This window comes from Pristiophorus japonicus, chromosome 16, assembly GCF_044704955.1.
Source record: "Pristiophorus japonicus isolate sPriJap1 chromosome 16, sPriJap1.hap1, whole genome shotgun sequence".
In the NCBI taxonomy this organism is placed as follows: Eukaryota; Metazoa; Chordata; class Chondrichthyes; family Pristiophoridae; genus Pristiophorus; species Pristiophorus japonicus.
The window spans coordinates 117,615,712-117,639,090 of record NC_091992.1 but is presented as its reverse complement, the minus strand read 5'-3'; positions in this window follow the sequence as shown (position 1 = coordinate 117,639,090).

Below are 23,379 nucleotides of genomic sequence, written 5' to 3'. Positions count from 1 at the left end.
CAGCAGTGGTGTGAGCCATAGCAGTGGTGTGAGCCATAGCAGTGGTGTGAGCCATAGCAGTGGTGTGAGCCACGTTTGAACGGGATAACCAGCATTTTCAAGAAGCCAACCAGTCAATCAGTTTGTCACTTAAAGTAGGATTGGGGTCCACGATTGCCATAAACCTATGGGCATTGTGGAAATTCACAATAGTTTGGCAGTGAGTGCACACCATTGGACATTCAGGCAGGGCTGTCCTGCAATATAACCACATGCATTGATGGCACTCTGCACTTTTGGAATGCCACATCTTTCAACAAAAAAAACATCTTTCTCTCTTCTCGATGTTGAACCAAAATAGTCACCAATCTATTAAAACAGAGTATTTGTCACCTCAGTTGTACACAGATCTTGCCAAGTCGCCAGACCTTACCTGAAACAAACTAGTGAAAGAAGCTGAGTGCTATTGTCACTTATTGTTGCTGACAGCGCAGTAATGATGCAGTTGCCTTTGTTGCAGGTTTGATCCCAGAAGATGGTTTAATTCATCGATGCATTTCTTACTGAGGCGTAGCCTTATCAAACACTGCTTGTCTGTGGTGTATGGCAAGCATAATTCCTGGGACAGTAGAGCGTCCTGGTTGTACATTGGCCTCAGACCTCTGTGATCCTCCTCTGTCATTTCTCCTACTAAAACCTGCCCAGTCACACGAGACCTGCTGATAGACCTACACTATCGTGTGGGTGATCATATTTGGACTTCTCCTTTCAGTGTCTGCTGGCCGTCAGCACTGCTTTAATTTCACTGTTATAGTGGGTGGCATTATGTGGGTGTAAAGACAAAAATAAGAAAACTTTCACAGTTGCTTAATTGGTATTTTACAAGCTATTACACCCATTAAAACTAATAATGTTCCCAGCCTGTGCATTAAAGTAAATTACTCTGTGGGGGGATTTTAGGAGTGCTGGCAAAAAATTAGTGAATGCTTCATTACTGATAACACACATAATTACTATATATTTAGCATATGCATTAACTTTGAAGCACAGAGGTATTTTAGTTCCATAGGAAAATATGGAACTGAATTGATTAGAAATCAACTTTTTTTTTTAAACGGACGCAATTCGCCTTATTATATTATATATATATATATATATACACAAAATAGTTAAACCTCCCTCTAAAAAAATATGGGGGGGGGGGGGCGGGGAGGTGGAAAGGAAAAGTCTCACCAGAAATACAATTCAACTGATGACACTGTATTGCCAATAAACTTCCTGAAAACATAAACAAAAACAGGAAATGCTGCAAACACTCAGCAGGCCAGGCAGCATCTCTGGAGAAACAGAATTAACGGCCCACGATTTCACCTACCGAGGTAGGTTCGGTGTGGCCGGGGTTAGTCCAAACCCGCTGCTGGCTCCAGCCCACTTTGTAAAAGTTATTTTACATTGACTGGGTTTGTTAGGCCCACCCAGCAAGGTTCCCGGCCAATTAAAAGGAAGCGAGTCTGATGACGTAATTGGATGACACGTCATCTGATGATGCATCATCAGGTTGTTTCCTTAAAAGGACCGTGTCCATATTAATTTTGACAGTTGTGCTGTCAGTGTTCTACAGCATTGAGGTGCTGAAAACACTGACAAACACTGCACAGCATTGGACAGCTGCACCCAGGCTCTCCCATGATTCCCTCCATATCTTTATGGAGGGAGTCACAGCACGCAGGTGGGTTCTCTTCCCTTCCAATGGGCAGAAGAGACATCCGCAGGACATCAACGCAGCCTGGTTGCACATTGCAGAGGAGGGCACAAACAGGGATGCCACCGTGGCTGAAGTGGTGCAGCTCTTTCAATGATCTCAGTACATTATGAAACGTTACTGCAAAGCCACACTCAACCTCATTCTGCAGTGCCACTCATCACATCCCTTTCACTCTGCCTTCCCGACCCTACTCCTACACATCCTTATTCACACCAACTTACCTTGCATCTCCACCCATCCCTTCTCTCTCTCTACATTATCACATCTCCATCTCACTAGCCACCTTTCACACTCACACTCATCCTAGTGCATGCATACCAACTAACAACACACAAGGGTAGGCACTGTTCATGTAAAGTTTCTGTTGATGTGCTGTCAAATATTTAAATCATTAATTTTCAACACGTTGCATCCTTGGACGGATTTCTGTGCACCTTTAAAAGTGGCTTTAAGAGTTGCATTGATTATTGGGACATAAGGGTACCCTCTGTAATGGTGATGAGTGTGAAAGAAATGACTTTTTGGTGCTGGTGTGGGGTGGTGCCAACCTGGCGCATCAAATGGCTGCCAGGGTGTACAGGGGGTCAAGTGAAGTAAATATGTCTGGCATCCCGGGCAGCAATGTGGTTGGATGCTGATGCCTTGTGTCCTGTTGATTGCGGAGAAGGTTGGTGTTGTTGCTGGTGCTGCTGGTATTGGGGCTGATCGTGGTGGGATTCTGAGGACCAAAGTGATATAGTTTCAAGGGCACCGATGCTAATACAATAGATGGCAGGTGAAGTAGAGATGCCAGTAGCAATCTGTCAATGGTGAGAGAGGTTGTTCCAATGAGGTGACACTGGATAGAGAGTTTGCTTCAAACACTTGCAACCTGCATAAAGCTCAATGTACCTTCCAAATACAGTAAGCAAGAGGTTCTGATCTTGAAAAGTAAACAGCTGCGAAATGGGAGCTTTTATAGCACACTTGCAGCTGTCAGGTAACGAAATGAATTCATGGTAACACAACTCCCGACGTTCTTACCTGACGTGATCCCCGAGCAGCGGCAACCTAGTAGAAAATCTGGAGAAATGGTAGGTTAACCTCAAAATTCTAGCCAACGTTTCAGGTTTCAGGCCTTTCATCAGAACTGGCTCATGTTAGATGTAAAGAAAGGGCAGAGACAGGAAGAAGGGGGCAGGGCAAAGACTAAAGGGATAGGTCTGTGATAAGGTGGAGTGATTAAATGACAAAAGTGATTTTGGTGCAAGGCAAAAATGAGACAAGTTTAGAAACACAAGAAGGGAGAGAGAAAACAGGGAATTATAGACCGGTTAGGCTGACATCGGTAGTGGGGAAAATGTTGGAATAAATTATTAAAAATGTAATAGCAGCGCATTTGGAAAGCAGTGACAGGATTGGTCCAAGTCAGCATGGATTTATGAAAGGGAAATCATGCTTGACAAATCTTCGAGAATTTTTTGAGGATGTAACTAGTAGAGTGGACATGGGAGAACCAGTGGATGTGGTGTATTTGGACTTTCAAAAGGCTTTTGACAAGGTCCCACACAAGAGATTAGGGTGCAAAATTAAAGCACATGGTATTGGGGTAATGTATTGACTTGGATAGAGAACTGGTTGGCAGACAGGAAGCAAAGAGTAGGAATAAATGGGATTCTTTCAGAATGGCAGGCAGTGACTAGTGGGGTACCACAAGGTTCAGTGCTGGGACCCCAGCTATTTACAATATACATTAATGATTTAGACGAAGAAATTGAATGTAATATCTCCAGGTTTGCAGATGACACTAACCTGGGTGGCAGTGTGAGCTGTGACGCGGATGGTAAGGGGCTGCAGGGTGATTTGGACAGGTTAAGTGAGTGGGCAAATACATGGCAGATGCAGTATAATGTAGATAAATGTGAGGTTATCCACTTTGGTGGAAAAAATAGGAAGGCAGAATATTATCTGAATGTGACAGATTAGGAAAAGGGGAGGTGCAACAAGGCCTGGGTGTCATGGTACGTCAGTCATTGAAAGTTGGCATGTAGGTACAGCAGGCAGTAAAGGCAGAAAATGGCATGTTGGCCTTCATAGCGAAAGGATTTGAGTATAGGAGCAGGGAGGTCTTACTGCAGTTGTACAGGGCCTTGGTGAGGCCCACACCTTGAATATTGTGTACAGTTTTGGTCTCCTAATCTGATAAAGACATTCCTGCTATTAAGGGAGTGCAGCGAAGGTTCACCAGACTGATTCCCGGGATGGCAGGACTGACATATGAAGAAAGACTGGATCGGCTAGGCTTATACTCACTGGAATTTAGAAGAATGAGAGGGGATCTCATTGAAAGATATAAAATTATGACAGGATTAGTCAGGTTAGATGCAGGAAGAATGTTCCCGATGTCGGGGAAGTCCAGAACCAGGGGTCACAGTCTAAGGATAAGGGTTAAGCCATTTAGGATCGAGATGAGGAGAAACTTCTTCACTCAGAGAATTGTGAACCTGTGGAATTCTCGACCACAGAAAGTTGTTGAGGCCAGTTTGTTATAAATATTCAAAAGGGAGTTAGATGTGGCCCTTACGGGATCAAGGGGTGTGGAGAGAAAGCAGGAATGGGGTACTGAAGTTGCATGATCAGCCATGATCATATTGAATGGTGCTACAGACTCGAAGGGCCAAATGGCCTACTCCTGCACCTATTTTCTATGTTTCTATGTCAGAGGAGGTGTAAATGGTGACAGCAGTATAGCAGAAGAGGAGGGAAGTATGGCAAATCTGAAAAAGAGAAGGCTCCTGCGGTGCAAGAATGTGATGGAAGAATGGCAGGTAGACCCCAGGGGTGCAGACCACTGCGCCAGCCATGTACCGTAGCCATAGGGGATCCTTCCTCGTGTACCAGCCCACACCTCCTCAAATTATATCTCAGTATTGCTGGAGGGTGAAATGCAAGAAAAAACTTGCAATTCTGTCAGTGGCCACGGTGAAGGGAACATGACCCTAACGATGTTTTCTCGGCAATGTACCCGTGGGACAGCACTGATATCCAAAATGCAAATGAGCTTCTTCTTCTGCGCCAAGCGTTGAGTCAGTGGGGGTAAATACCTCCAGGAAAAGAGGCAAAATGTAAAGCAGTCACAGAGCAAATAATGCAATGCAAGTAATGTAAGGACTATGTATTAAACAAACAGTGGGACAAAATGGCTGCGTAATACAAGGTTATTTGTTGAATTTAGAACTATTCAAATTTTTGATGAGAATATGTCTCAAAACTCAGTGCTGTTCTCATGCAAAATATCAAACTTTTGAGGACTTCTAGCATATCTAAAAATAACTCAATTTTCACTGACAGAAAAATGACTTAGAAATGGAAAATAACAACATTAACAAGTTAAAAATGCTCATACATTATACCAGAGTGAACTGGACATTTTGCCAGGAAACTAAATTTGGTCACTTAGGACAAAAGGAAAATTACTTGCACAATTAATGCCTTTTTAAAAAATTCACCTGTGCATTTTCCAGGCTGCATTATAATTGTGATAACACCAATTATTCACTTTATTCATGGCTATTATTTCATAAATTAAGATGCATTGGCAATTTCAACATTTGGAAATGCTGAACAAGGGTAACTCGCAGTACACAGCACATTGCAAGCAAAGTTACAAGGAACCTAAATAAAACGTATACTGTTAAAAAGGTTGTTGCTGAGTTAAAAGATAGATATATTTTTGATCTAAATAATGCGCTGCTTTATTAAGAAGATGAAAGCCACAGGGTGAACCAATAAGGGAATTAAGGGTTACGGGGAGCGGGCGGGTAAGTGGAGCTGAGTCCACGGCCAGATCAGCCATGATCTTTTTGAATGGCGGAGCAGGCTCGAGGGGCTAGATGGCCTATTCCTGTTCCTAATTCTTATGTTCTTATGTTATGAAGCTTTTTCCCTCACAATGGGCTCAATTTTTCCCAACCCCTTTTTTCGGCGCGCTTACCTTAAGTGTGCTGATTTTGCGCGCTGGAAATGGCGCTGGAAAAAAGTCTCCCCATCCTGGCCGCTCTACCGAGTCCCCGGAGTCCCAGCGTGGCATGCATTCTGAAGTGGGGGGGCGGAGCAACAGGGCAGCGCCAAAAACAGTGCCAGCACCTGCGCACATGCGCAGTGGTGTCGGCCCAATGTGCGCGCATGCGTAATAGCGGCGAAACTTGGCACTGCATAGCGCCCCCCCCCCGCCTCCCGCCCCCAGTGACATCGCGGCCAGCAGCTCGCATTTCTCCGATTGCTCTGGACTCCCGGTGCGTGTCTTCCCCCCCCCTATTCCAGGCCGAATGGCCTCACGCACAGGCCGGCCCGCTGCCTACCCGGGCCCACTTCAAAGATTAAGGTAGGATTTACTTCATTTTTATTAGTATTTTAATGGTTTGAGCTTTTCCTTACAAGGTTTGGTGCTTGGTTGTTGAGGTCCTCTCCAGTTCCCTTCCCGCCCCTATCCCTGCCCTAATGTCTGCCGAATGTGCGCTGCTTTTTCTTCACTGCCCGCAAGGTTTTTCACAGCTGGTCACATACGCTGACCTAAGTCGATTTGGAGTAAGATTTTGCTGGCCAAAGTGGCATAAATGGTCAAAACTGGTGTTAGTGTCTGGGAACGCCCCCTTTTGAAAAGAAAACTGACCTTAAAAAAAAATCGTACCTAACTGACTTACTCTGGAGCAAATTTTGGGGGGGGAAATGGCATTTTTTTTAAACTTACGCCAGAAAAAACAACTTACTCCAAAAAAACTGATGCAAGTCATGGCCAAAATTGGGCCCATTATTACTTAAAAGTATTTGATCACCAAACCAAACTTGCCACAAATCAGCTGCAAGAGATTGAGTTTGTGTAAATCTCCTTTGAGTGGTTGTTTAATGTTACCAGAAACTAGTTTATTTTTAAAGTAAATTTATGTTAATTCAGAGGAAATTAAACCCCCTGGATTCAAATATCTTTGCTTTAAGTAGCAGCCACAATACAGTTTAGGCTAGTATAGTACTACTGATAAACCAATAGAAGGGAAACAATGTTCCTTCAGGGTGATCCAATGATGCTGTGTATTTAAGGTCCATTTCACTGGAGTTTTATATTCCATTCAGAAACGTGACCGTAAGAAACTTATGCTATCCAGTCAAGTTTCACTGTGGAATATGAATCTGATTTTAAGCTTTGCAACAGCACATCCTCCTTGTGTAAGAATGTTACTTTTTAAATTGTTGAGAAGCACTCCATTTAAGTGTGCAAAATTCATACTCTTTGTCCTTTATTCAGTTTGCCACAATTAATTATCAAATAATCCCCACTGCATTCAAGACACCACATTTCAATTAGAATTAACTGGAAAAGTCGACGTACACAGCTGATTCTAGTCAGCCCTAATCCTAGGGGGACAGATTTTTTTCCCCGCAAAGTTTAAAAAGTCCTCCATCTTAAGCGTTAATATGAAGCATTCACTGAGTCACTGACAAACTGCACAAAAGCCTTTATTCTGTTTTATGCCCCGTCACCATTCACCTATAATTGTCTATAAAACTGTCACATCTCAAGTTGCACCTTTATTTTCAATCATGTTCTATAAATCATATTGGCATAAAATTACATCAATATTCACCAATCCTGTGCAGTGGGGGGGGGGGGGCAGGTTAAAGAGAGAGAAATATATACAATTAGGGACCAGTTTTCAAAGTGTAGGCTTGAAGAAGCCTTTCATATGAGATAAACTAACCAGTTATCTTTCTTCCCCCTTTTAGGTCCCTCCGCAGTGCACGATTACCCCACAGGAGACCTACTCCCAGACCTCTGTTCATACTGCTATGAGCTGAATACTTGGGAATTGTGCAAGAATGGTTCACTTTGATTCTCTGATTTCTCTTTGCCTTTGGGAAAGAGCTTGACCCCCACTTGATTACTCCCCGACAACTTGGCAGTGATCCAGAGCTCACTGTGTGGGGAAATCAGCAGCTCAAACATGCATCCTGCTACTCCATTGTGCAGAACACGGGTATGTCGATGAACTACCCCACGATAACACCTCATTTGCACTGCTCTTATTCAGCAGTTCCACATTATATCAAGGAGATGTCAATGAATTTCTTCTAAGTCAACAAGCACAAGGTAGAATTTAAACACATTTCATATCAATAAGCCGTTTCCCAGTAAACAGTGGATGAAGGGTTTAAAAGTCTGAGAAAAGTTCTTCACAAACAGCAAAAACAAAAAACATAATGAGCAGGTAGAGGATAATTCATGTGTACTTCAACAGAGAGGGTAATTGTTTCAGAAATTCAGTATAATTTCAATATAGATTTATGCTGCCAAACTGCAATTTTTTCCAGACAATTAATTATTCACAACGCACAATAGAAAATTATATACAATATAATAGGCTGATAATTTTTTCCTTTCAATAAGATTTTGTCAAAGCCAGCCAAACAATGTAGAAACTACAAACGCATTTAAAACGAAGTCCAACAAACCGTGGGCTGGGTAGTACCACATTGCTCTGTGGGATATGAAAAGCTCACATTTGTTGTTTTATATCAATTCTAAAAGCACAGTGAAAACAGCATAAACATTACGCCGCAGTCGACATTTCTTGCTGCTTTAAATACGTACACTTAAAAACATGACCTCATGTTTCTTTCATTCCTGCTTCTTACTTTTCAGTATAAACATTAAAGTCGTAGAAAAGACGAGCTCAGCCTATATGGACTTCTCGTTCGCCTTCCTGGTGCATGTGGCAGTCTCATACCAGGCACATTTCTTTGCCAAAGCAATCTTACACCAGGAGTTGGATCCTGGCAAGTAAACGTAGTATAGGGCACTGGACGTGGGCCTACTAGAAGATCAGAGTGGCTGGCAGATGGTAACCTGTCCTGTACAGATTCTTCTACCATGCTGAAGACTGACGTCCATTATATATAGAGAAAACAGAAGCTTGGGGTTACAGCTATTGGAAGGTTACCAAGAGTGTATACCTACAAGGAGAAAATGTACACTCTATATCAGGCAATGGAAACTCCACTTACATAGATTTCTCAATAGGTTGGTTTGGGGATTCTTAAGCATGGCAATTGGTATCCATAAATGTCAGGCTGGCCAAAAAAAAAGTATGAACATGTTTCCATAAAGCTGGTTTTATCGAAACTCGCCGAGCTTACTATTAGTTAAAATGCAGCTCTACATATAACTGTGATCTCATTTCCTCCAGTATTTATGGTCACCTACTTCTCGATGGAAAATTAATAAAGCTTGGAAGTGAAAATGTGAGGAAGAACAGTATCATATTTTATTCTGCACTCATAGGGCTCAATTTTCCCCAGTGATTTGCGCCTTTTTTTGGAGCAGGCCGCTTTTTTTGGCCTAAGTTAAAAAACCACAGTTTCTCGATCAATTTGCATCAGCGTATCTCAGTTAATTATGATATATTTTAGGTAAGTTTTTCTTTTCAGCCAAAAGTGGGGGGGGGGAGCGGCGGTGGCGGGGGAACCTGCCACCCGTGCCAATTCTGGCCACTTAGGGAAGTTTGGCCAGCTGAGAGTTACTCCAGTTCTTCTTGGGCCAGCGTATGATGCCTCTGTGCAGGTAACTGCAGCAGATGCCTGGACAGCAGCAGCAGAAGAGGTAACAGAGACGGGGGGGTGGGGAGCCTTTCGGGTATAGTTAGGTGCGGGGACTGGGAGTCAGGAGGTCACTCAGCCTGGGATAGGGGCAGGGGAGAGGACAGGAGGCCACTCGTCCAGGGCTAGGGGTGGGAGAGCAGGACCGGCAAGCCACTCGGGGCTTGGGATGGATGGGGGAGTGGACTGGGAGGCCCTTCGGCCTGCGATAGAGGCAGGGATCAGCACTGGGAGGTGGGGGAACACTTTAATAATTGGAGGTAAGTTGCTGCAATGTATTTTAATGTGTTGCGAGCTGGCTGTATGTTTCACTTTGCAGCCTCAGCCCGCATTGTGTCCCTGGTTACCGTGACAACCCGATCTTTTTGGCGGAGATCAAGGCTCCACCCCCAAAACTAAAGGACAGGTTAGGCTGCGCCAAAATGAAGAAATCAAATGGGGAAACTTAGAACATTTTTTTTGGCATACTTGGGCCCCCCAACAAACGGGCGGAACTCTTCAAATATGCCAGAAAAAGCTTTGGGGAAAATTGAGCCCTTAATGTGTTAAGCACTAAAATCTCAAGAACTCCACTGCTTGCAATTAAAATTCCCTCCATTCGGGCCAGATCAAGATAGATGGATTAATAGCAAAAGATACAGTTCTAGTAAATATATATTTGACTTAGTAAACTGGCACGTAGAATACATGGGTACAATGATCAATTGATGACCGTATAAAAAAATCAATCCCTTTTATTTTTGACAGCACATTTTATGGCCTTTGTTCATCATGTTTAAGAGTGCAATTTAATGTGAAACTACCACTGTGTCACTTTCCGTTACTCACGGAGTGAGATGTTACACGGTCAACAAAAGGCAGAGTAGCTTTTGCAATTTTGCATTCAGTCACCCAGAGTAATTTTAACTGTGTGTATATAATTACTGTGGCTTTGAAGTCAATGTAAAGTCATAATAGTGGGATTGACGGTTTTTGTAGGTTTCATTGTGACTCAGCAATAACCCTCTGGCCTGCCACAGAAAGAAATCGCACAGGGACTGAACATTTTATCCTTCGGAGTCGTTGCTTACTGAAAGTTTCTTTTCAAAATCCTACTGGACTTGTTCCAGAAATACAGCAGAATCATATATCTGATACCGTAAGCCAGACAATTTAAATCCTATAGGATTTTTACTTTTTTTCTGGAATTGAATAATATATTTAAAAAGGGCACTTTTCAAATCCTCAGTGATTCCAGTAAAGGTTTTACCAACATGATTGTACTATTTTGCAAAATCAGCTGAGTGTTTCTTTTAAAATATATGGACTTCTATTAACCCCAAAAATACCAAGTGGCTGCACAGTTTTTTTAGGTTCAGGAAAGGAGGGGATAAAAGTAGGAATAAAATCTGAAGACATCAACTCTTACTTGCCCGAGTGATAAGCGATTTTTCATGTGTGGGTCTTGTCGGTGAGCACTGACACGCTATTCGACCACAGGAGGAACCACAACTAAATCTTATTCTGTCCTCGCTATACATTTTCCAGTCGGGGTCAAATGTGATCAGGAGCAGGAACTTAAATGATTGTCCGTAGCCTAGAACGCCAACACTGAGAAGCACAATCTTTTACCAGGTAACATGTCTATGCTTATTTCAACATTCACTTATAATGATTACTGCAAATTTAATTGATTTGGTGATCTATTGGAAATAAAATGAATTAACACATTTTATTTTGAAAGAAAATCCAGAAATAATCGTTATACAAAAATCATTGCATCCTTAGAGTTAAAAGATTTTGCATATTAAAATGATCCTCCATGACCCTATTCCCAACAAATAATTTTGGAGTATGTAAGACCAATAATCATTGGGGAATCAGTGCTATATATCTACACAATGGTTTTGAGGGGTCCAAAAGAGGGTTCATCCTGAATATATCAACATACTGTTCAGTAAGATTTCAAAAACCTAAGTTCAATGATTTAAAGGGAAAGAACAGGTCATCTTTTATCACTGCAAAAACAAATGTACTTTATTTTATATTTCTTTCCTTATTTTTGTATTTTTTTCTTGTTCTTCATTCCTGCTCTATAAATTATTCTCCTAAAATTTAACAACCTTTCAAAAGATATATATGACAGAAGTAAATTACAGGGCATTTCAAATTAGCAGCAGCTTTGCACATCGTTTCATGACCCCTTCAAATATTATAGCTCTTTTTCAAAAGGACATATAATTGTTTACCAGCCTTTATAACCAGAGGCTCAGCTCTAAAGGTTACATAGTTTATGTATTCCCCGTTCAAAAACATAGAATTTTCATTTCCGAACACTGAAAACACAAGCTTTCAGAATATTTTCATGAGTTTGCACAGAGGAATAAAATGTGATGATTTATATTTGCTACTGTATAGCTTGTGTTTGTCTCAGCATCAACTTTTGTGAATGTTTATGGTCAACCATATTCTGACCATAGCAGAAAAGCTGATATATGGGAACTGGTTAAACCATGTTGATGATAGCATTGCCGTTTATATAGCAATCTTTTGAATAGCTTCCATCTCTCAATGGTACACTGACTCCTGTATAAATGGCATACTACATTATATCTTCTATATTTATCCTTGCTAGCGCCCACTTTATCATGCTCTGTTCGGTATTTTGTCTAAGGCAGCACATTTTAAAAACGGTAATCCAATTGCAATAAAACTCTCAAAATTCTAGTGGAAAATAAATTTTGCCCACTGCAACTGCATCTATATGGACCAACAATTTAATTTACTGACTTCCAGAAACCATTCACTGAAATTATCTAGCCATTTCACAAGATCAAGTATCTGAGAGATCATCATAATGAAATGGCAACAGCAACTTTAGCTTACTGAATGCACCAAATGCAAACTTGAAGGAGCTAACATGGAGCAAGCACAGAAAATGGTCGTTCCGCTTTCATGTACTATACATGCTTTGCTTACACCAATGACTGTTACCAATCCCACAATTCGAAGAGACCATTTATTTTCACATAACCTCTTTACAGTCAATGCTAGACGATTAAGAATAAAAGCTTTATTGCACATATACAATCTGATTTTCTGAAATTCCTTAAAATTAAATGTAAACCTACAGCTTTGAAAATGATCTTTAACTCATTCAAGTCACGACAATACTGATGGAATTCACAATTTCTCCCATTACATCCTGAACAATTTGCTGAAAATAAGTTAATAAAAATATTTAAGTAAACATCATGGCAGGTTTACGGCTGAAGTAACAGGTAACCATAAATTCCAAAGCTATATACAGTCGTCTCGACATTCTCTGACTGATTTACAAGCTGGACTGTCAGAAGGAAAAACAACTTTAAAAAAAGAATGTATGGTAACATTTTTTTTTAAAGCAGGTTAATTTTGGGTTATAATTTCAGCCAGAGTGAATTTTTTCTTCAAATAAAAATTACAACTTTGGAATTAAAAAACAGGAAAGAATTGTTTCAAAATTTTGAGTTATATAAAAGTCTTTATCGCCACCGTACGAGACACCATTGGTGACCTCATAAGTTGTAAAATATTGGAGGAGAGCATCAGCTCTTTCTGGTCACCATTTGCACAGCTTTCTGATCCTGCACTGCTTTTAACTATTCAGCTCCAAATTGCACAATGAAGTATACCATAGAAATGCAAATTAATCAAGACTGTAACATCAGATGCCAAGATTACAGAGCTAAGTATCTAATCACATTAAATTTCGCAGAGCAGCCGTCATATTATTCACAAAATAAAGCGTCTTTCTCATCATTTCTGGTTGAAAGTTCGATGGTCAATAATTTAAATGCTGACATTTAAATGGGAATGTATATTGAGTAGCTATCCTTTAAAAAGGTTGGGGCAAACACGATATTTGTTTAGCAAAAAGTAACTATGTTCAGTATTACTCTATATGGAGTATAAAACCTTTTTTTCCTTTCCCAGAAGGACTGGAGTGCAAATGTTTGTTTTTTAAAAAGCAACATCATTTCCTCTTACCATTTCTGTACTATGTGGATCACTCAGCAGACCACCACCCAAAACGAAGGTATAATATTCCTAATGGAGCTTCCTACGGACACAGTAGAAACTGAGTAAACGTTCAGGACAACATAGTTGATTTTTAAAAAACTAAAATTGTTCTTGTACATGCACCGAAGTAACAATGAAGCTGCATTTTCCATCCTGGTGAACAAGCTCAAGTTGTACCATGCTAAACAGAGTAGAAGCCACTTCAGTGCAACAGGTGTCTGCACGGGCAGAGAAGCCCATCCATACAGCAGGTGAATGATTGGAACACCACAAAATGTGCCTGCACTGCTTTGAAAATTGTCTACATCTCCCTATATGAAGCTAATCCTGAAGCCAGATGAAGATGTACACTATTAACAGAAGCCCAAGGACACCTTCTCTTAGGCTCCATTCATAACAGCAAAGCACGCAAACAACATAGCAATTGTTCTCTCAAATGTCACCTTTCTTGGAGGCCGTTTCCCCACAGAACCCTTGCTTTTTCATATAAAGCATCACACTACCTCAAATCTCTCTACTGAAACAATTTACATAAAATATTCTTGTCTGGCCAAAACAATTTGGCTCTGTTCTAGTGCATTCCAAAAACCTGTTCTTATCCGCCTTCAGTAGATTCAGTAGCAGACCGATCACACAAAGCCCATATTCAGCAGGATGCATGGAAGGCCCATGTTATCAACAGAATCTGAAGAAAACAAAGAAGTCAAAGAAAAGTTCCCGCTGTCACGGTCCAGCCTAATATACATAATTAGAGTATCCCAAAAATATATTTTAATGTTTTGACTCAGTCACACTGTTTCATGAAAATTCAACTTTCAGCTTAGTGCGTTTTTGTGGGGTTCTGGCCATTTTTAAAAAAAAAACATTTCTTCCATAAATCCCTTTTGGCGACCAGATGCCTGATAACTTTACACAGCTATCTTCAAATTCTTCAGAAATTGGTACTCGTAATTCAGTACACTCAGAACGAGAGGCCACTCGTTTTTTTTTAATTGAGAAATCTAGATGACTACCAAGGCCCTTGAGAGTAAAGCCAAGGAGGGAATATGTCTCAGCCCACAATGACTCAACCAAGAATGGTTGTTACTGCTGTTAGTTGTAAATTTGTTGAGGAAATCACAGAGTGTATTGATAAATGGGATTCAATGGATGCTTGTATATTTAGATTTTCAGAAGGCATTTGGTAAGGTGCTAAATACGAGCCATTATAAAGGGGATGTAGACTAATGGAGAACGAGACGGCTAGAATGTAGAGGGTATGGATAAATGTAATGGCTTTCGAAGCAGTGATGTGCCTGCAGAGACCTCTTTTGTTTGGCATTTAGATGAATGATTTGGACATATGCACAAGAGAAAATATAGCAGCGATTGCTGAGAATGCCAAATTAGGTGTGGCAAAAGTTAAGAATACAGAAGACTACAAAATTGAGTTGACAGTGAAAGGATAAATAGAGCAAGCTAGTTTTAATTACTTCCATTAATTGGCCAAATTGGCCATAAACTCAAGATTATTGCTGGGAGATTTAAGGAGTAAGTGGGAAGACATTTTTCACAAAGGTTTATGAGAACATGGAATGCATAAAAGGGAATTGTGCTTTGTGGAAGAGTGGGTAAAGTCTGTGCTCCACTTTTTTCCAAATGAAAGGAACCCCATAAATGAAATATAATCACATTATTACTGAATCTTGGACTAAATTTCAACATAGCTCCAAACCCGAAATTTACCCCCTATAGTTAGTGAATTGCTGATGTGAATTTGGCCTCTGTGACTCCGCAACACAATAATAGTAACATTTAGCCACCGGCCAATACAGCTCCTTCTCACAAATTCCAATATAACTGATGAATGGCCTAGTGGCACCAGTGCACTGAGTCACAGATTGAAATGATACAGCTTCACATGTTATTCCTCATGTGGTATATCCCAGATCTTAGCCAGGCCATGATAGATGCGTCAATTGGAGGCACAGCACTTTCTCCCCGAGGGGGTGAGGTTATAAAATAAAACTCTACAGATGGTAAGTGAATCTATGCAATACTTCTGTACACTTCCCTGGAACCGCTCACTGAGCAGCTCAATAAGACACCTGGCAGGAAATTATTGGTCTATCCCTTTTGGCAGGATGTTGTATGAGAGAGAAGAATGAAATAAAGAATCTTCCTGATGAGCAAGCCCATTCAAAAAAAAAAGAGCTTACCATGCACCATTCCATGAAACATTATCAGTTACAGACAGTGAGAGTAGACAGCTCTTTTATGTCTCACTTGAATGAATACATTAAAACGACTTGGAACCTTAGAGAACAGTAACAATGGATGGGAATTGAAGAAAAGTGGTCCCACTGGTTCTCAGTGGTTCTGAAGTGTAAACTGGGATAGAAAACATGAAACACAAAGCCAAGGTAAAGCAAGTACAAAGATGCATTGCATGTGGCAAGCTGGAGACCTTTCTTTGTGACTACTATTCAGGGCTATTATAACAACAATTTTTAGCTCACATGTTTTGTATGTACAGAACCTTTACAGCATAATATATTATATATCTTAGGATATCATATCGGCAAATAAGATCAAAAGACACCACCTAAGCATGGATTTGATAGGCCGAATGGCCTCCTTCTGTGCCGTAATGATTCTACAACAACAATAACTTTTATTTATAAAGCACCTTTAACATTGTAAAACAACCTAAGGCACTTCACAGCAGTGTTCGAAGCCAAAACAGATAAATTTGACACTGAGCCACGTAAGAAGAAATTACAGCAGGTGAACAAAAGCTTGGTCAAAGAGTTGGTTTTAAAGAGCGTCTTAAAGGAGGAAAGAGAGGTAGAGGCAGAGAGGTTTAGGGAGGGAGTTCCAGAGCTTGGGGCCTAAGCAGCTGAAGGCACGGCCACCAATGCTTGAGCAATTATAATCAGGGTGTAAGGGGTGGTTTTCAGGGGGCCTTCTGACCTTATATGAGCGGTTCCGAATCGCTCCCACACCCTTGATTCTAGACACTGGAATTATGAAGGGACTGTGACAGACTTGGACAGACAATCGGTTTCAAGGTAGGAAGCAGGTATGGCTTTATTGTGTTTAAAAAGAAGCAAAAGGCACACCTTTAATAACACACACAGACTAATACACACTGAGGGGTACAACACATTGAATAAAATGTCAAATTACAGCCTGTGGGGAAAAGAATACAACTTAAACTCTAAATGGGGTAAAGAGGAGAATGCAGATACATTTACACAAGTTATCCCAGCCTCCCCCCTCCCAATTCCCCTAACTAAGTTATAGCTCTGAGGGTTCAGGGGCTATGCTCACCAATCCCTTTAGATAGTTGCCAGTGAATCACGGTTTTGGGGTTCGCTGCACTTGGCCTTCTAGGCGAGCCACACCCCGGACAGAGGAGAGGGCTTCGGACTGCGTAGTTTTCAGTTGGGGTGCGTCGGTTGATGCGCTAAGTTGCATTTTGGATGTATGGGGTAAGTACCCACTTTCTTTGGTTAGGAATAGTTTTAGTTAGTCCCTTTTGGTAATTTCTCCCCCATTGGGTCGTTCAGAAGTAGATTGTAGAGTGGTTGTCAATTTGGTTGCTGACAACCTTCCGTTTCGTGGGCCTCGTGCTCGGTCAGTTCCTGATGAGTTCTGGTAGTTTCCTTCACTATTCCATTTCTTCACTGTAGAGGAAGCAGGCTGCTTGTGTCTGTGTTCCAGTCTGTGTCCTTGTTCGAGTCTGTGCGAGTTCCAGTCTGTGTCCTTGTTCGAGTCTGTGCGAGTTCCAGTCTGTGTCCTTGTTCGAGTCTGTGCGAGTTCCAGTCTGTGTTCTGTTAGTTTTTCCTTGTAAAACTGGGGGATAGATATATCCCCAAAAAAGGCTCCGTTATCTCCCATCAAATCTCTTGGGCTCTGTTTAAACTGTTCTGTCCATTGATTTTCAAATGTCTCCTTTGTCAGCAGTAACTCGATTAAGGTGTGAGAATGTGCTATCATTGGTTTTGCATTGTTTTAGGATTGTCCAGTTTCCTGACCATGATTTCCATTGTGCTTGATTGGGTAATTCGATTATCTCTTAGGGGGTGAATAGCCTGGGATCCTTAATACATGAATTTGCATCAGAGGTTGGCCTCACCTCCTGTATTTGGTAACTCTTTTTCGCAGCCAAAATATTGTAGAATCTTAAAATTGATATGCTCCTTCCCATAGATGTTTAGGGGATCTCAAGCTTCTGTAATTTAGGTCCATTTTGAATTCCCTTTCTGATGAGTCCAAACACTGGGGGGGTGGGGGTCTCCATAAATGCATCCCCTTTTATCCCCCGCAGGCTTCATCTGCCCCTTTAAACTCATTTTAAAAGCCCAGAAAGGGATTCTTCTCCTCTGCAGGGGAAAGGTACCTGGAATCTTTGCAAGATATTGGTAAATTCTACAAAGGATATTCAAGAGGGCAGAAATTGAGGAGCGCAGACATCTTGTGGGGTTGCGAGACTGAAAGAGATTTTAGAGATAGGGAGGGGCGAGGCCATGGAGGGATTTGTAAACAAGGATTTGTAAACTCTGTGACTCGATAAGCAGGCAAATTTGTTTTAATACTCAGATTTTTCCAGTACCCACTTGTATTTTTCTCCCCTCCACCTTCAAGAGCAGAAGGCGAAGAGTCCTGCTGAAGTTATTATCTCCTCAATCCCTTTGCTGCATCACACGCCATTCTCGGATTCTCTAACTAGCTGCAAAAGGATGCCTCAGAATGGCTTGCTGAGTGCTGTCTCAGGAACACACCTCCTCCTGACAGTGCAGCCAAGGTCAGGATCTTCTCAAGCATGTACTACAGGCAGCTCTCAACAGTAAATAGACAACTCTACGCAAGGAGAATAATTGATACCCATGAGTAAGTACAAGGCAGTGGTCTCATTGATGGGTACAGATAATGTCGCAAACCATGACTGCAAACCGTGACTGCAGAGGTAAACCAGTTTATAATTGTCATTTGAACCTTGAAATGAGGTTACAGTCTTAATATCACTTTTATATATACACCTTCTTTTAATTTAATACCATGGAATTAATGGAGATCATGTTGTTCCATTTTCTGTTCCTTCGTGGTATCAATTATAGATGTTGCATCAGACATCCATGGCTCCACAAGTTGATGCATTTGTTTTATGGTAGTTCACATGTAATTGCTAGAAACACAATCTATATGGTTTAAATCATCCTTAAATGTCATTCAATAAGTTGTTAGATGATTCCAAAATCGTTTTTTCTTTCTTCCTCCTTTTTACGCCAATCTTCTCCCCTCCAAGGATCCACAGGCACCCGGTGTCTATAATTGTGAACAAAAAGAGATATATGGTGTGAAAGCCAAATACTCTGCAGCCAATCGTCAGGGTATATAAAAGAACACATAGGCACAAATGGGTTACAAGGCAGGAACACATCAAGGAACGCAGACAGTATTACAAAATTCAAGAAATAAACTACTTACGTTTTGTAAGATCAGCTGAACTCCAAGTTTGGAATTCAGTATTAGCTATATATACCCATCAAAACAAGTATTATTTGACATTGCTTAAAATTGCTGGTAGAATGGCATACATACATCTGCAACTATGACCAGGCTCATAACATGGTTCAGAGAAAACTGTTCACTGAACATCACAGGGAGTAATATATCTCACATAAAAGTTATATTCAGAACACTAGCACTTATTGATGTAAAGTTATTGGAATCTATAACACATTCTACACTACAAATGTGCCATGAAATCTATTATTATGCAATTCCTTCAGAACACTGATAGGCAGCCCTGAATATTTGCATCTCATTTTACTGATGTGGCAAAATAAGGAAAAATAAGACATCGTTAGAAGAAACAACATGCAATTAAAATTATTAAGGTGACCTCTGTTTCTGCCTTTCCCTATATAGTTTAGCTATCCATATTACCGCAAGAATATCCAAAACAACTGCGCAGTTAATTTAAAGTTTTTCCGTTTGTTACCATGTCAATATGAAGAATGCAAGCAACAGCAGGTTAGTACAACAGCTGAATATGTGATAAGAAAAGATTAATGCTATCTCTACCCTCCTCTAATAAGTACTAATTGCTCTTTTTTCACTGCATCACTGCCAACAAATTACTGAACCAGTTTTATTGAACAACATAGGACACAAAGTGCAAATGTTTCAATGTCACCTCAGGTGGTAGTTTTAAATATCTGCTGCATAGGTATGTCAGAGCTAATGAAGGTGTTAGAGCTGTGATAAGCACTATTTAAACTTTACCCGGATCCAAACACCAAATGTCAACACAAGCCCGTGCCCAAACTTTCTGATCAAGGTTGGCAAACAGCCAATGAATATAATAAATTATCCTGCTTCACACTGGCTGAAGTCATGCCTGACGTAAATGAAGATAGTGGTGGTTGCCAGAGGCCAATTATTGCAGCCTCAGGACATTACTGCAGGAGTTCCTTAGGGAAACATCCTCAGCCCTATCATCTTCAGTTGCTTCAACAGTGGCCTTCCTTCTATGATAAGGTCATGAATGGGGCTGTTCGCTGACAATTCCAGAGTGTTTAATTCCACTCACGACTCCTTTGATGAAGGAGCCCATGCCGGTCTACAGCAGGACCTGGACAACACCCAGGTTTGGGCTGGCAAGTAGCAGGTGATACTTGCCTCACATAAATGCTAGCCTATGACCATCTTGAACAAAAGAAAATCCGGCCATCTCTCCACGACCTTCAACAGCACCACCATTCCATCACCATCAACATCTTAAGAGGTCACTATTCACTAAAAGCTGAAATAAAACAGCGATATAAATATCCCCGCAGGTCGGGAGTATAAGAGGAGCGGCGGCCCAGGAACTAGCGCGGCACCCCGACCTGCGAGGAAACACCTGCCGCAGGTCAGGGGTGTAAGAGGAGGAGCCATTTCAAGATACAGCGCGAGCTGTTCCAGGAGGGCGACGGCTTTGAGGAGGGCGACGTCACCAAAACCCAAGTCACCGATTGGAGTGTGGACAGAAACTTCAGCGGGGCCCAGGTACAGCAGAGGTGTGGCAAATGATCGGGGCGGAGGTGCGGCCAATGCCCGGGGCGGAGGAACAGAGAGAGATCGGGGCACACGAGTGACATGATCGGGGCCTAGGAGAGGCGAGAGTTCGGGGCCCAGAAGAAGCATAGGCCCAGGGGCAGCACAGGCCAGCCCACACTGCGATATGTGTGCGCACTAGGTCCGTGCAGCAGAGCTGGTCTCCAGTCGTCTTGGTTAATCCTTTCCACTGGACCAAGACCTAGCTCTGTCAAGCCCATGTGGTTTGCTGGTGTGCAACGGCCACCCCACGTTAAAAAAAAATCCACGCACAGGCATCTTCCACCTTTCAATACGTAGTTCGCGATCTGGAATATCAGGTTCTCATCGAAATACCTGTGAACTCATCCCTTTTTCATGTGAAAGCAAGTCTTGTGGGACCGCCCAAGAAGAGATATAAATGCTACTAGTACAAATTCAGGGCAGAGGTTGGATAGTCTGTGATGAGTGGATTATCTCTTTGCAGAGATAGGTGCAACCACAACATTCAAAAAATTCAACATTACCCAGGACTGAGAAGTCTTCTTGATCGGCACGCCTGCCACTGGAGTCAATATCCAACCCCTCCATCACTAGCACAATGTGGTTGCATTATGACTGATCTACAGGACGCACCGCATCAACTCACCAAGGTTACATAAACAACACCTCTCTCCCCTGTGACCTCTAGCACTAAGTATGCCAAGAATAGCAATTGGATATACCATCAGCTCCAAGTTCACCTCCAACTCACCTACTATCCTGACATGGATATATATCACTATTCCTCATCACTGGGTCGATATTCTCTAATTTCCTACCTAGTACCATTGTGGGATGGTCATCCGCATAAGAACAGCAGGGGTTAAAGGATAAGGTGCATCACCACCTTCTCAGAGCAACCAGGCATAGGCAATAAATGTGGTCTTGCCACCGCTAGTCACGTCCCGAGAAGAATTTTTAAAAATGCTCTAAAGCAGATACGTAATCCTCCCTGACGCCACAAGCATCATGAGTAGCACAAGTATCAGCCTTGGCTCAATGGTAGCAGCACTGTTGCCTCTTCGTCAGATAGCATAGGTTGAAGCCCGACTCCAGAGACCTCAAGGCAATAATGAAGAAGTGCTGCAGTGTTGGAGATGCTGTCTTTCAGATGAGATGTTAAACTGGACATGGTGTAATACGGGGACTCTCGGGTGAATATAAAAATATTAAATGGCACTTTTTGAACAAGAGCACAAGAGTTCTCCTGGCACTGGACAACATTTATCCCTCAAACAATCCCACTAGACAGATTATTTGCCCATTTATCTCATTGCTGTTTATAGGGGCTTGCTGTGTGAAAACTGGCTGTTATGTTTGTCTACATTACAACAGTGACCACACTTCAAAACTACTTAATCAGTTGTGAAGTGCTTTGGGACATCATGAAAACATGAAAGACACCATATGAATACAAGTTCTTTGCTTCATGGGTTCTGTACCTAAGAATTCATAGTAACACATTGCTATTTAGAACGAGTTGGTTTATTATCAAAGGTTTAACAATCACACTACACATTACCAGTTCATCCACTAGGCTCGCAACTGCATACCTAGACCCAACTGACTGGGGTTTTATTGAGTCTTGTGAACATCACCTGACTGGCTAAGCCACTCACAGTGCAACAGTTCTACAAACCTATGAGCATACTCACAAGTGCATACATTACACTTCTTTACACTTTTTTTTAAATCACATCAGTTATGAAGTATTTTCATGAGGGTATCCTAAAGTTAAGACAGTCAAACAGCATTAAATACCATTTAAATGTCATTTTATCTGTAAATATGTTTAAGATGATGGTTGACATCTTACCTAATTCTTAATTACCAAAACAGCACATTGCATTAACACCAATTTTGCTGCATGGCAGAAATCAAGTGTTACAACAATTCACAATATTGGAATTGTAACATATACGAGGAGTAAATTTGGGTAACAATTCAGAACCAATTGAACACCTCAATTAGATGAGTTTTATCTATTCTCAAAGATGAATAAGCCTTAATTTAATTGATCCTTATTGTGCAATCACATCAGGCCTATTGCTTTTATGGCCATGTAAATTTCAGTCCCAGATACCGATTAATGAATTATTTTTTGAAATAACTAGTGACACAGCATAGATGAATCCATTTAGTAATATTCATCAGTAACTTTGAGTTTAAAGAAATAATTTGCTTAAAATTTTAATCTATATATTAAGAGATACTTGTTAAGATTCATACGGACTTAGGATTTTAGCTGATGATTTTGAAATTGGTTATGATAATACATCCTCAATCCACGCTGTCTCACACCTCCATCCATAGGAGATACAGACACAATACTGAACCTATTGCATCCGTCACTGTACTGCACGTGCTCAGGAAATGGTATTAGTCCGAAGGAGCACATAACTGTAGTCCCTTGGCCCCTATTTTCCCCAATGAAGATTTCTGGCGTCCACTTACCTGTATGCACGTTTTTCTCACCACCATCAGTGGCAAAAAATAAAAAATGCCAGTCTCCACGAAATGAAAGCTAATTGTAGTGCCATGCTACCCGAGTCCATCTCGGGGGCGGAGCAACAGTGTGCGCCTAAAATGCACTGCTCATGCGCTTAAATTTTAAAAAATGTAAAAACTCTGCGCATGCGCTATAAAAAAAAAATCACCACGTGTCGGGTCTGCCTGGTCTGGATTTTCAGGTAGGAAATACAGCTTTAATCAAAAGATGGATGCAAGGGAAGGGCGCAGAGAAGGCGAAAGGGTCAGAGACGGAAACAGAGAAGGGGAAGCTGTAAGGGCCAAGAGATTTCTCGCGGAAGAAATTGAGCCCCGGTAGACATAATTGAGAGTAGATAGAAAGTTCTTGA